The following is a 12,210-nucleotide window of genomic DNA, read 5'->3' as shown; positions in this document are numbered from 1 at the left end:
CCCATGCCTTGGTGAGAATCGACAGATCGATTTTTCATTTTTCATTTCTCTTTTCTCCTTTTCTGCTCCTGCCTCTCTTCTTTGAAACCCTAGTGAAACTTCATCTTCATCTTCAATAATCTACAGCCAAGAAACATCACAGAAAGCTCTCAATCATCTTCAATCATCGAATTTTCTTCTCGTTTTTCATTTCTTTTCTCTATCTTTTATCAGTTTTTTGATTTTAGGGTTTTTCATCGTATGTTAATATAGTTTAGGATTTTGATTTCATAGATTTGTACAAGTCTTTCATCATCTGTAGGGTTTTAGTTTTTTCGATTTGTCATATATGCTGATTTGAAGATTATTTGGTATCATTGAAGGAAGAAGAAGATAACTCATTGAACTAATTAGGTTTTTTACACCATACAAATCGAGAGAAAAAGGCTTCAATAAAAATCATGGATCGTCAAAATGGGTAAGTTCTTCAAACCCAAACATCATTTTTCAGTTTAGTTCACATCTATGTTTTCAAATTTTGGTTTAATGTAACGTATCACACGTGATCTCTGAATCTTTTATTTATTTATTAGAGCATGAAACAGTTAGCTGTAACGTTTGATTCAAGAATAATTTTATAATATGACGAATATCTGTGAGCTGAAGCGTCTCTGTATGTAGCTTCTTTGTTAAAATCGTAGTATCTTTAATTGTATGACCTACTTATTATTTATTCGATTTTCGTTTGTTCTCTACTTTGTTTTTTCTTGAGGTCCCCAAACTATAGTGTGACCTCACGACCTATAGGGTGGAACTTTTTAGTGTTTTGAGTAACTTTGACATCCAGTATTCCACAACTTACTTAAGATCAATTCACTCTCCAGTTTTTTTCTTATTTGATAGAGGCAAACTGCACTAACACAAATTCAGTGAGGTAGTTTATTTTTTACTTTATGGGTGATAAGGGTCCCTGGCCCTAGGTGGGGCATTAGCTGCATTGGCAGCTTGTACAACAATGTCCTCTCCCTTGTTCGTTTCACCTGGAGTCTTCATCATTGAAGCTTCGTCCCTAAATTATTAATCTTTTTCCTTTAGTTTTTGTTTGGTCCCTTTTTGTATGATATATTCCCAAAATAGTCCTCTTAACAATCATTTTTTATACGTGATTTTTATCTTATATGATATATTCCCATTAATTGAGCAGTGGAAGTGACACGTTGAATTTATGCTCCTCCATGAATCGGAAAACCGCTGAGTTATGGGGTAGATTGAGGTATATATTTTATTTGTGAGCTTCTTCTACTTTCTGTAAATTACCAATTTCTCGTATTATCCCATTTAGTCTTAGTCTTGGTTATGTTAAATCAAGCAAATAGACAAGGTGAACACTTTCTATGATTTACATCTCAATACGAGACTTGTCAAATCAACCATTGTGCATTTCCAGGTAAAAAACTCGTTTTTTACCTTCCATTTTTTCCCTGTATACATCGTTTGACTAAATTTTTCTGACCTGATGAATACATACATTATGCATTGTTAATGTTAAGTAGCTCCTTATGCATCTGTCCATGTTAGACTTTGATGTAGAATTGATGCAAGTTAATGTCCACTTTAGAATTTTTAATTATTTGTTGTAGTTGTCAACCTATTGTTACATCTGTCCTTGACCAGTGCAAAAACTAGCACTTCAAACTAACACTATGTTTGTTTACTCCTGACTCATCTGAGTCATCTGGATCTGAGTGAAATCACCTGACTCATCTGGATCTGACTCAATATGTTTGTTTTGAGTCAGATCTGACTCATTTGACTTAAAAAGCGTGAGTCAGTGGTTTGGTCCCGTGAGTCAGGGGTATTTTGTTGCCTGACTCAAACGGTTCCGAGTTAGGGGTTATGTCTGAGTCATAGGTCGAGTCAGATCTGACTCAAAATGCAAAACAAACGGTCTGACTGCTGACTCGGCCCGAGTCAGAGGTTGACTCAGATCCAGACGTCGAGTCAGCTACAAACAAACAAGATGTAAGATTTAAAATTGTCTACGACATATGAGAACCATATACGGTACACTAAAATCAAGAACATCATAACCAGCTAGGATTTTTTTGTTACCGTTTAATGAACTTGTTCATATATGTTGTAATTCTGAACAGTAGGTATTAGAAACCGCAAGAAAGTCTATGATGAACAGACTCATTCATGGAAGCGTGTAGCATTACTATTTATTTGGTTTCCTGGTTGAAGTCTAGTTATTGATAGAAAATATGTGCTTTCTATGATGATTACATACATAGTGGTCAATCTCAACCTTTTGAACTCTAAAATCTCAACAGTCTTTGCTTTTTGATTCGTTTCTCCTGCAACCCTTTTCTTCTTTGCTTACAGACCTAACAGATGTTATGTTTTATGTCAAGAAGACTTCCCCGATGAATCTCTTCGGATGTATGATGATGCTTGCCCCATCCCTGAAGAACATGAAAAGGAGAAAATCGCATTTGATCTATATCGTGTTGCTGCAAATGTTTATATACAGCTTAAAAAGTAAGAAATGTGGTGTTTCTGTTATCTCTTTCGTATTATCCTATATGTGACTGTTATATGCTATCTCTAACCATCTGAATTTGGTTTATGCTGTCGCGTTTGCCGAATTTTCTTGTTTAACAACATCTCTGCTAAAATCGTTGTTAACAGTGTTTTGTGTCTGCAGATGAAGTACTGCGTAGGTGCTTCTTTCTTGAAAAAGAGAGCTCCTGCAAGAGAAGTGTCCATGGATTGAAGATGCGTAGCTGCTGTCGCTTTGGATTTCATTCGCTTCACCAATTATGCTTCAAATACAGTAGTCTGCGGCATGAGAAGCCTGTTATGTGAGTCATGTTTCTGTGCTTGTTAATCTGCAACATGAGAAAACTTAGAATTAGGTTGGGAAATTATAAAGTTTATTAAGTTTCTGTGAACTTCATTTTGGAACTTACGAGTTTCTATGTATTCCCCTTAGAAATTTGATACTTAACAAAAAAAATTGGTGCTTCGAAAAATTTCAGTTCTTTTTTTATTGAATGTGATATGAGTTGATTGAAGATATTATTGTTGAATGTGAATGATGAATGGATTGAAATGTGTATCCAGGATGTTTGGAATTCCGGCTGAAAATGAATTGTAGGTCAATGTTGACTTGCAATAATTATTTTGATGTTACAAAAAATATCGTAACGGGTCTCACCTGTTACCACGTGTCAAATCGTAACGGCTCGCCTCTGTTACTAACGTCGTTACAACCCAAATTTCGTAACGGCTCCATTGCCGTTATGAAAAATTTGTAATACACCCTTTTGAAACAGGTAATGGCCGTTACAACCCCGATTCATAACGGCTCAGTTCAGTTTCTAATTCCAAAATTTGGTATAGTGATGGAAGACTTGGTGGATTGACCATCCACTATTCCATTTACTCCTTCAACTGCTAGCACAACTTTCTCACATTTCTCATCGTGGATGTACTACACATCGCACATGATGTAGGATGTCATACCAAAACCCACGTGTAAAAGTTTGCTTTGCAGATATATTTTTATGATCAACTGTTGACCTAGTTAGCCTATGGGTCTTAACTGATGAACTGAAAAAAGTTCGTAATTCATGATTATGATGGATGAAGGATGAAGTATTTGCGGGAAGAACAACATGCTTTGTGGACCATGAATATTGAATTAGGTCACTGATGATTGTGGAAGATCATCATGCTAGCTGAGGCAATAATTAAAATAATGGTTGACTGACAAACCAAATGTTTGTTGATGAACCATCTGAGTATTGGTTGATAAACCAATAAAATATTGATACTTGGATCAGTATGAAATCCTCAAATATTGATGGTTGAATCAGCATAAGAAATATTACATTGCAGAGCAACTGATAGATGAATCAATATTACATCTTGAACAAATAAATCTTGGTAGCAGACTGACTTCACATTGCTAGATATACCAATATTACTAGTCAAAGCAACTAAAGTATTATTTGATGAAGGAATTGACAGTCAGCGCAAATATTGTTAGTCAGAGCAAATATTGCTTGATCAATGAATATTAATTAATTAATTAAAAAATATATTGGTAGACGGATCAATATTAAATTATTAATCAAAATATTGATTGCTGGATCAACATAAAAATTATTGGTGTTTGAACATGTTCAGAATTATGCTTAGCGAAGCATTATGTTCAAAACCCTAATTTTGATAAATGAATGATCTAAATGAGGATCAACCATGGATGAGAGGGCCATGGTGGTGAGGACCGAACATGTAGTACCCAGATGCTTGACTAAGAATTCACCAAAGTCAGTTGTAGAGAAATTGGTGTATGGATGATTATATTAGTATTTAGTCATAATTAAAATAGTACTTTGCTGAGCATTAGGTTATAAAACCTAACTATGGAAGGGGGAGGGACGACCAGGGAGTGTAGAAACTGGCCCCTGGTGGTCGTGGGACCATCCAATGGTGAACGGATCATCTCCCAAGTTGTGGGAGAGAGTTTGAACCAAATATGAACTCTATAATATTAATTAGGTCATTAATCAATGATGGAGGTGAGACCGAATTTCGGAAAGCAAGGAGTCGACCATGGACGGCCATGGTGGCATGCTCATGTCACTATGATGCCCGGGGACCAATCATGAGAATTTTCTGATGGTCCATCGAGCATTATTTCATCATTTTATGGAGAATTTGAATTTGACTAAAACTCTTAATTTTGCTTGAAAGACCAATATTTGAAAATATTAAATAATATGATTTTAATATTTGAAAATTTAAAAACAATTTTTTTTTATGGTAGAAAGTCATAATGGTTGCAGGAACACTGCCTTTGCAAACCATATGGTACATGGAGTAATATTTGGTAAGATCTGGAAAGCAGGAGTTTTGATCACAAGAGGAAGTCCTTGAAAGAGGAAATCCTAAAATAATAGTAATAAAATCTATAATACAAAACAGAAGGGGTTTTTGAGCTTGGACGGTCAGATAACATTTTGAAAGACAAAGGTTGCATTCGACTATCCTAGTCTTGTCCCAGCCAAAGACATACGACGAATGTAAAATTTGTAACCTCCTTCAATTATAAATATATACATTGATTAGATTTCCCATCATTATGATCATCAAAAAAACATTAAATGTGACAAAAAAAATAAAGACCATCATTTATATCTCTTGGAGTTAAATACATGTATAGTTAATGTTATTATCAATAATAGATTAGCCATCCTTCATCAAATTATAAAAAAAGAACAACACTGGAAGAAAAAAAAATATTTTTCATTTGGGAACCAGTTAAATATGATAAGGTACCATCAAGAGAAAATTTGAACAATAATGTGTATGCATGTTAATTCTAATAGAGTCTAATGTTGAGCAAGTGAGTAAACTAACTGTAATTCTGAAATAAAGTTGCACAAAGATTACAGTTGAGTACCTTTTTTAGTTCTTGTGTCGATTTTTATTTGACAAACTCATGTATTCAATGTTTAGTGAAAACTTTTGAGGAACCTTCGGGTGTCATAATTACCGTGCACGCATCCTAGAGTATATGAGTTCATATTAAACCCAAAGGGTTTTGTTAGTACTGTTAGAGCACTGCTCGGTCGAACTCGCAAGCGTTTCTATCTCAAGCTTGTTTGTCAAGTTTAGCTGATCAAAACTATATAGTACTTGATTTCTAGTCTACTTATAGCTATGTCTCGGATTAGGACAGAAGTGTGTAGTTGAGCTTTAGACTTCACAACGTTCACCAATTGAAGAAGAAGATCTACTGAAGATCTTGGAGGAACTTCATCAACAAAAGGTATGTGGAGACTAAAAATTATCTATCACTCAGAAGTCTATTATATTATATCTTCTAAAGAGACTAAGTCGTATAGATATATAGACTTTTACATTATACACATTTGATATTTCGAGCCGAGTTTATCTCACTTATCTATTTCTCGGAATATGTGTTGGAACTTTTTAGCTTTAGGCAAGTTCATCGTATACTTGACGAGTTCAGTTGGAAGCAATTTATTTGTTGGAAACTAAATCAAAGATGATCATGTGAAAATTACTTTGAACATCTTAAATGATTTGTTTGAGACAGTCATTTGATGATAACTTGGGAAGTTTCGTAATGGTCGATTAATCACTTGAAAATTTGCTTGAAGCTAGTGGTATGTGTAAGATTACCATTGTTGTCTTATAAGAATATTTCAATGATTAAATGAGAGTTTAGAACGACTACCAATACCTGGATATATCACAGTATGTATACTTTGTATGTGCACTGTGGAAGTCTAGTTCAGGTCCGGAACTATTATTTGTGAACCTTGTTTGCGAACAGGTATACCTGTGAAAAGGTTTGAAACTGTTGTTCGCGTACCCTGTTTGCGAACGGCTATACAAAGGCCAAGTCCGAACTGTTGTTCACGTATCCTGTTTGCGAACGACTAGAAAAGCAAAAGTCCGGAACTGTTGTTCGCGTACTCAGTTCGCGTACACAGTGATCAAGTCTAAAATTGGTAAAGTGTGATTTTCATACTCATGAACTCAAGTTCATTTGCGAAATCAGTTTGCGTACTAAAGTCCCTAGAACTTTAATGATTAAGGTATGTGAACTAGTTTTACAAACCGTGGCATTATGTTCATGAATTGGTTCTTGTAAGTACTTTGTACAATTACAAACCAAACTGATTTTGTTTCAAGTGGTTCATATATATTTCTATGAGATGATGAACATTTTAACAACTCTCTTGAAACACATATAGTTTCAATTGATTATCTATCATGATTGATTGATCATCAATTTGATCTAGAAGTGTTAGATGAATATGGCTAAGTTGTAAGTGTAAATATGGCTAACTTCGGTTAATTATTATTGACTCAACAAGGTATGCATGTTTGGGTACGTTTCATCCATGTCTAAATATATGTATATTTCATTTGTGTGTATCAATCTAATACCATCTAAAGGTGGAGATTGATTGTTTAGTTTCTAAGCAGACTTAGCTTGAATCTTAAATCAGGAGTTCATCTAACGGTGAATATTAATTGCTTTGTAACTAAGCTTTCTTAGCTTTGATTATAAGCAACCCTGATTTGAAGACTATATAAGGGAGAACTCTAGCAGCTGGGAAACCTAATCCCGACACGCTCGTGTGTCCTAGTTGTAAACTAGAGTCGATTCTCCTTTAACCTAGGTTTTTCCGAAACCATTATTAGGTTAACGACTTGAAGATTTCATTTGGGATTCGTGAAGCCAGATCCAACTATTTTCTTTGTAGTTGCGTATTCAGATCTTACTTGTTCTATCGTATTTAGTTTTATCTTCTCTAAGATTTACTCGAGAATCATCTCTGATAGGTAAGATATAAAAAGTAATCACAACAGTTTCGTCTCAGACTCTTGTGATTCCGCAATAACTTCTTTTGTTAATCAGTTAGGTTATTCTGAGGTGACTAATATTTCTAGGCTGCTCTTCGGGAGTATAAGACTGGATTATTAGTTGGTTCCTGTTCACCTTGATCTTTGTATCAAAAGACGGAGCAAAAATAATAAAGGATATGCATATGTGTGGGAGACAGATTTTTTTATAAGTCTTCGACTTTGGGTCGTAACAACTCTTAGTTGTGGGTGAGATCATCTAAGGGAATCAAGTGCGCGGAGTCTTGCCGGGATTCAAGAGGCATAAGGAACGTGACTATACCTTAATCGGTGTGAGACTTAGTTAAGGCTCAAATACATTCCAGTCCGAAGTTAACTTGTAGTAGGCTAGAGTCTGTAGCGTCTTAATAGAGTGTGGTGTTCCAATCTGGACTAGGTCCCGGGGTTTCTCTGCATTTGCGGTTTCCTCGTTAACAAAATTTCCGGTGTCTGTGTTATTTCTTTTCCGCATTATATTTGTTTATATAATTGAAATATCACAGGTTGTGTGTAGTTCAATCAGTTGATAAATCCGACCTTGATTGTTGGATGGAACTTGATTGACACTCGGCTATTGGTCTTTGGTACCATCCGAGTTATTCTCATATCAATCAGTCTCACGGATTTCTATCTAGTTGATTTACTTATTGTATTAAGAAAGAGATAAATCTCTTTGATATCTTTCTTGATTGAGTCTCTCTTTTAAGTTGGTGCTCTCGGAATTATATTGGAGTTTAGTCCATACAAATTGCCAGTATTGGGTATGGTTGTTATACCCCCCCCCCCTTCAATTGGTATCAGAGCAGGCAAACACACTAAGACCTCATAATTCTGTGTTTGTAGCAATCTGTTCTCTATGAAGAGAATCTCAACAAACGTACATTGTCATGACTTCCAAAGTTTTTGATTATGCCAAATGTCTTGGTATTACCTCAAAGGATAACTCCTTAGCAGATTCTTCTAAATCCCGAGGTAAAAAACTTATGATATCAGATTCTGATAACATTCCCTCTAAAGTGACACTTAACTCTATGTCAGAATCCGAGTTGGAGCTCACCAGAAGCTTAAAAAAATCTGCTGAGATTATTGATTTTCAAGCTTCTAAAATTAAATCGCTTGAAGAAAAATATGCTTAGTTCACCTAACGAACTTGAGAAGTCTCTTGATAGAGTACATGAACTCTATTGCATTATTGAGTCTTTCTCTAACAATATAAAAAATCTTGTTCAAGAAACTACTATACAGTGTGAAAAGATTAGTATTCTTGAAGATACTATTAAAGAAGATTCAATAAGAGAAGAACTTTTAATCAAGGATCATTCGTCAGAAATGAATAGTTATTGTGTTGAAAAAAAGAAAATGGTTGAATTTCTTTTGTTAGCCCAAGAACAGTACAACTCCTTGAAAAAGGAAAACTCTGTTATAGTGAGTAAGTTTTCTTTTGTGCCTGATATACCTAGCATGAAGAAAATTAATTCTAAGGAAATATCCCGTAAGAAACATCTACATGACTTGCTGATATCCAACAGGGTTGTGAATCAAAAATGGGATTCATCACCAGTCTCTTGTCCACGAATCTGTTCATTCTGCGGGAAAAAGAACCATGGTGTTTTACATTGTTTTGCTATAAAAAAACAAATTACTGATCATCAAAAGCTGCTTCTTTTTGTAGTCAACGAAGTAAATAATCTGACTGCAGCCACAATGGATTTCATTCCTGCAGAAAGCCAGAAATCTCATAAAAGGGTTTTTCAAGGTCACTCCTCTCAAAAACTCTATAGGAACAGTGACTCTCGCAATGGTGTGATGGTAGGCTCGGAAACCTACAATAATAATACTGCAAGTGAGTGTCTAATTAGTAGACAATGACAAGTACAGGTCGTTCCCATACAAGTATATTCATCTCTACTTCTCTGCAATGCAAACATCAGTGTAACAACTCAACCATGGCCAACTCCAAATGCTTCAAGAACCGATGTTGCCAAACCAAACACCCATTTCGAAATCAACACATACTCCATCTAAATCTCCACTTCGTTGTTGCAACCATAATACCCTGGAATCCATCTCCACTTTCACGTTCAAACTATAAACACAGTTCCCATATATGTCGAGTACAGACCATGCCATACTCCATCGACTGAACATCGTCCAACAGCATCCTCCTCCTCACTCGTTCAACCAACACACACCCATTCCAGATCGTTTCTCAATCACTACCGTGTCTGCATAAACTCCAGCCTACACATTTCCATTCCCCATCTTTCTTCGCAGGAATTCCAGCTACAACTCGAGCTTAAAATGACAACAGACTAGTGTTCCTTTCTTTTACCTTTGCTCATTAACATTTCTCTGTAATTTCAATCTCTCGGCAAGAACTAGAAGCACCAGCAGCTGCTTCGGAGAAATGAAAACAAAATGGAAGTTGTACACATGTTGACCCTGTTCCAAATCTTCTTTATTATAATAAAACGAGATATTGCTGAAGTAGCTGTACACATCCCACTATCTCTTAATCTCAAATGGGTTCACGTGCTTGCATGCACAGTAACAATTCTTAACTTAGCTGCAATATTCTCTGGCCGTGACATGGGCTTTGCTGACAACTTAAATTGTTAGCTCCACAGTCCACTGTTAACACGATTCTCATTCTTCTGTGCCGTGAACCAGAATATCGGTGACTTTTGTGGCAAATACCATTTAGCTTCTCGTTTTAACAATTTTCCCATCGGGTGACTGGATGTTCTTGTACTTTCTACAAAAGCACTAAAATAGTGTTGTTAGATAAAATAACGAGTCCTACCTAATATAAACATGGATATAAAATATAGCACTTACGTGATTATCATGTGACTTCTTACATCACCGATGTCCAGGTTCCCAATGATGATAAGAATGTGTCTGGCATGTCTAAGTCTAGGGAATCGGTTTCTCGTGACCTTTCTAGAACGGATTCCAAGAGGTCCTAGACTTAATCCTCAGAGAAATCCTTCTAATGGAGGCTCAAAAAGGTCAATATCTAAATCGCCTGGAATAAGATATAACTGAAGGAAAGTACGGAATACATGGCACAAACACTTAGAGATAGTTACAACTCTTCCCTCGATATATGTAGTTGGATTACATCTCACTCTGTTACCTAGTTTCTAAGTAAATTCATCCTTGAAACTAACTTGAGAGTTGCAAGGATCTTTTTTTGTGTCATACTCAAGTTCGTTGTACGATATCGTCTGATCATGTGCTTTATTTTGTTTTTATAAAAAAAAAATAATAAAATTGTTCTCTTCATCATGTGAATGTTGAGTCATATCTTGACTCCTAATAACTGATACATCTTGTTGTTTTTTTTCTCTTTCATGTGCTCTAATTTAAAGTATTTTTTGGAAAACTTCTAATTATTGAGCTATGAAGATCTATGATATGACTGAGAACAGATAGTGTGTTTCCTTATTTGGATCTTAGTTGACCCATTAATCATCCTTAAACGATCAGTGAACGTCCGTGTACTCATATTCTTAAGAGTTTATATAGGTTTCCTTAAAAATGGATCTTCTGTGTTTCAAATCTAGACTAGGTCCCGGGGTTTTTCTACATTTGCAGTTTTCTCGTTAACAAAATTTCTGGTGTCTGTGTTATTTATTTTCCGTATTATATTTGTTTATATTATTGAAATACAAGTTGTGTCGTAGTTCAATCAGTTGATAAATCCGACCTTAATTGTTGGATAAAACTTGATTAACACTCGGCCATTGGTCTTTGGTACAATCCGAGTTATTCTCATATCAATCAGTCTCACGGATTTCTATCTAGTTGATTTACTGATTATATTGAGAAAGAGATAAAGCTCTTTGATATCTTTCTTGATTGAGTCTCACTTTTAAGTTGGTTCTCTCGGAATTATATTGGAGTTTAATCCATACATATTGCCGAACGAAATATGGGGTATGGTTGGTATACCCCCCACGTTTTCAAGTACTAAAAATTTAAACCTTGCCAAGTTCCAGAATTTTACATGTTTTATAGAATCACAATTGATGAGAGTAAAAGTGTATTTAAATTCTATGTAGTAAATAAAACCACAAATTATATATGTCGTTATCAAAACTATAATTAGTGTCTTCAAATGGAGAAGGAAACATGTGGTAGTTTTTTTCCTGAAAGTGCACCACCAATAATTTAGAAGACTCGGGTAATGTAACAAACACTTGTACATTTATCACTGATCAGATCAAGGCAATACCAAATTTATAATTATTTGCATGGCAGATATCTAAGATTTTCATAACTACAAGTTCTCATGGGTCAAAATAAATAGTTCATAGTATTTATTTAAATCATTATGACCAAAAATTATATCGTCTCGCCATTACAGCACGTGTTATTTCTAGTTAATAATAAAAGAAAAAGAGGGAAGGACCGGCCAAAACCGTCACCATGTCCGTCCAACCGTGTACGCGCACCCGCAAGGGTTTACTTATTATAATTTTTTATTAGAAGAGATCCACCAGGGACATATTAATAATAATCGAAAATAGGTACAACATCGGTGGAGGGTAACCTAGCAATAAGATGATCCCCTGGCAACATTTGTTGTGGACGTGAAATGGATGTGTTCGGATACCATGCACTTCACTGTGCAAGTAAAGTTGGTCTTAAATTCCGACACAATTTGTTAAGGGACATTATTGTCGACATTTGCTACAGGGCAGGCGTCGCGGCGGGTAAAGAAGTCCCTTCGGGATTCCTATATGGAGATAATAAGACCCTCAAGCCTGCTGA

The sequence above is a fragment of the Papaver somniferum genome, chromosome 4 (assembly GCF_003573695.1).
Source record: "Papaver somniferum cultivar HN1 chromosome 4, ASM357369v1, whole genome shotgun sequence".
Lineage (NCBI taxonomy): Eukaryota > Viridiplantae > Streptophyta > Magnoliopsida > Ranunculales > Papaveraceae > Papaver > Papaver somniferum.
The sequence above is the reverse complement of the archived record's forward strand: the minus strand, read 5'-3'. Positions refer to the sequence as shown.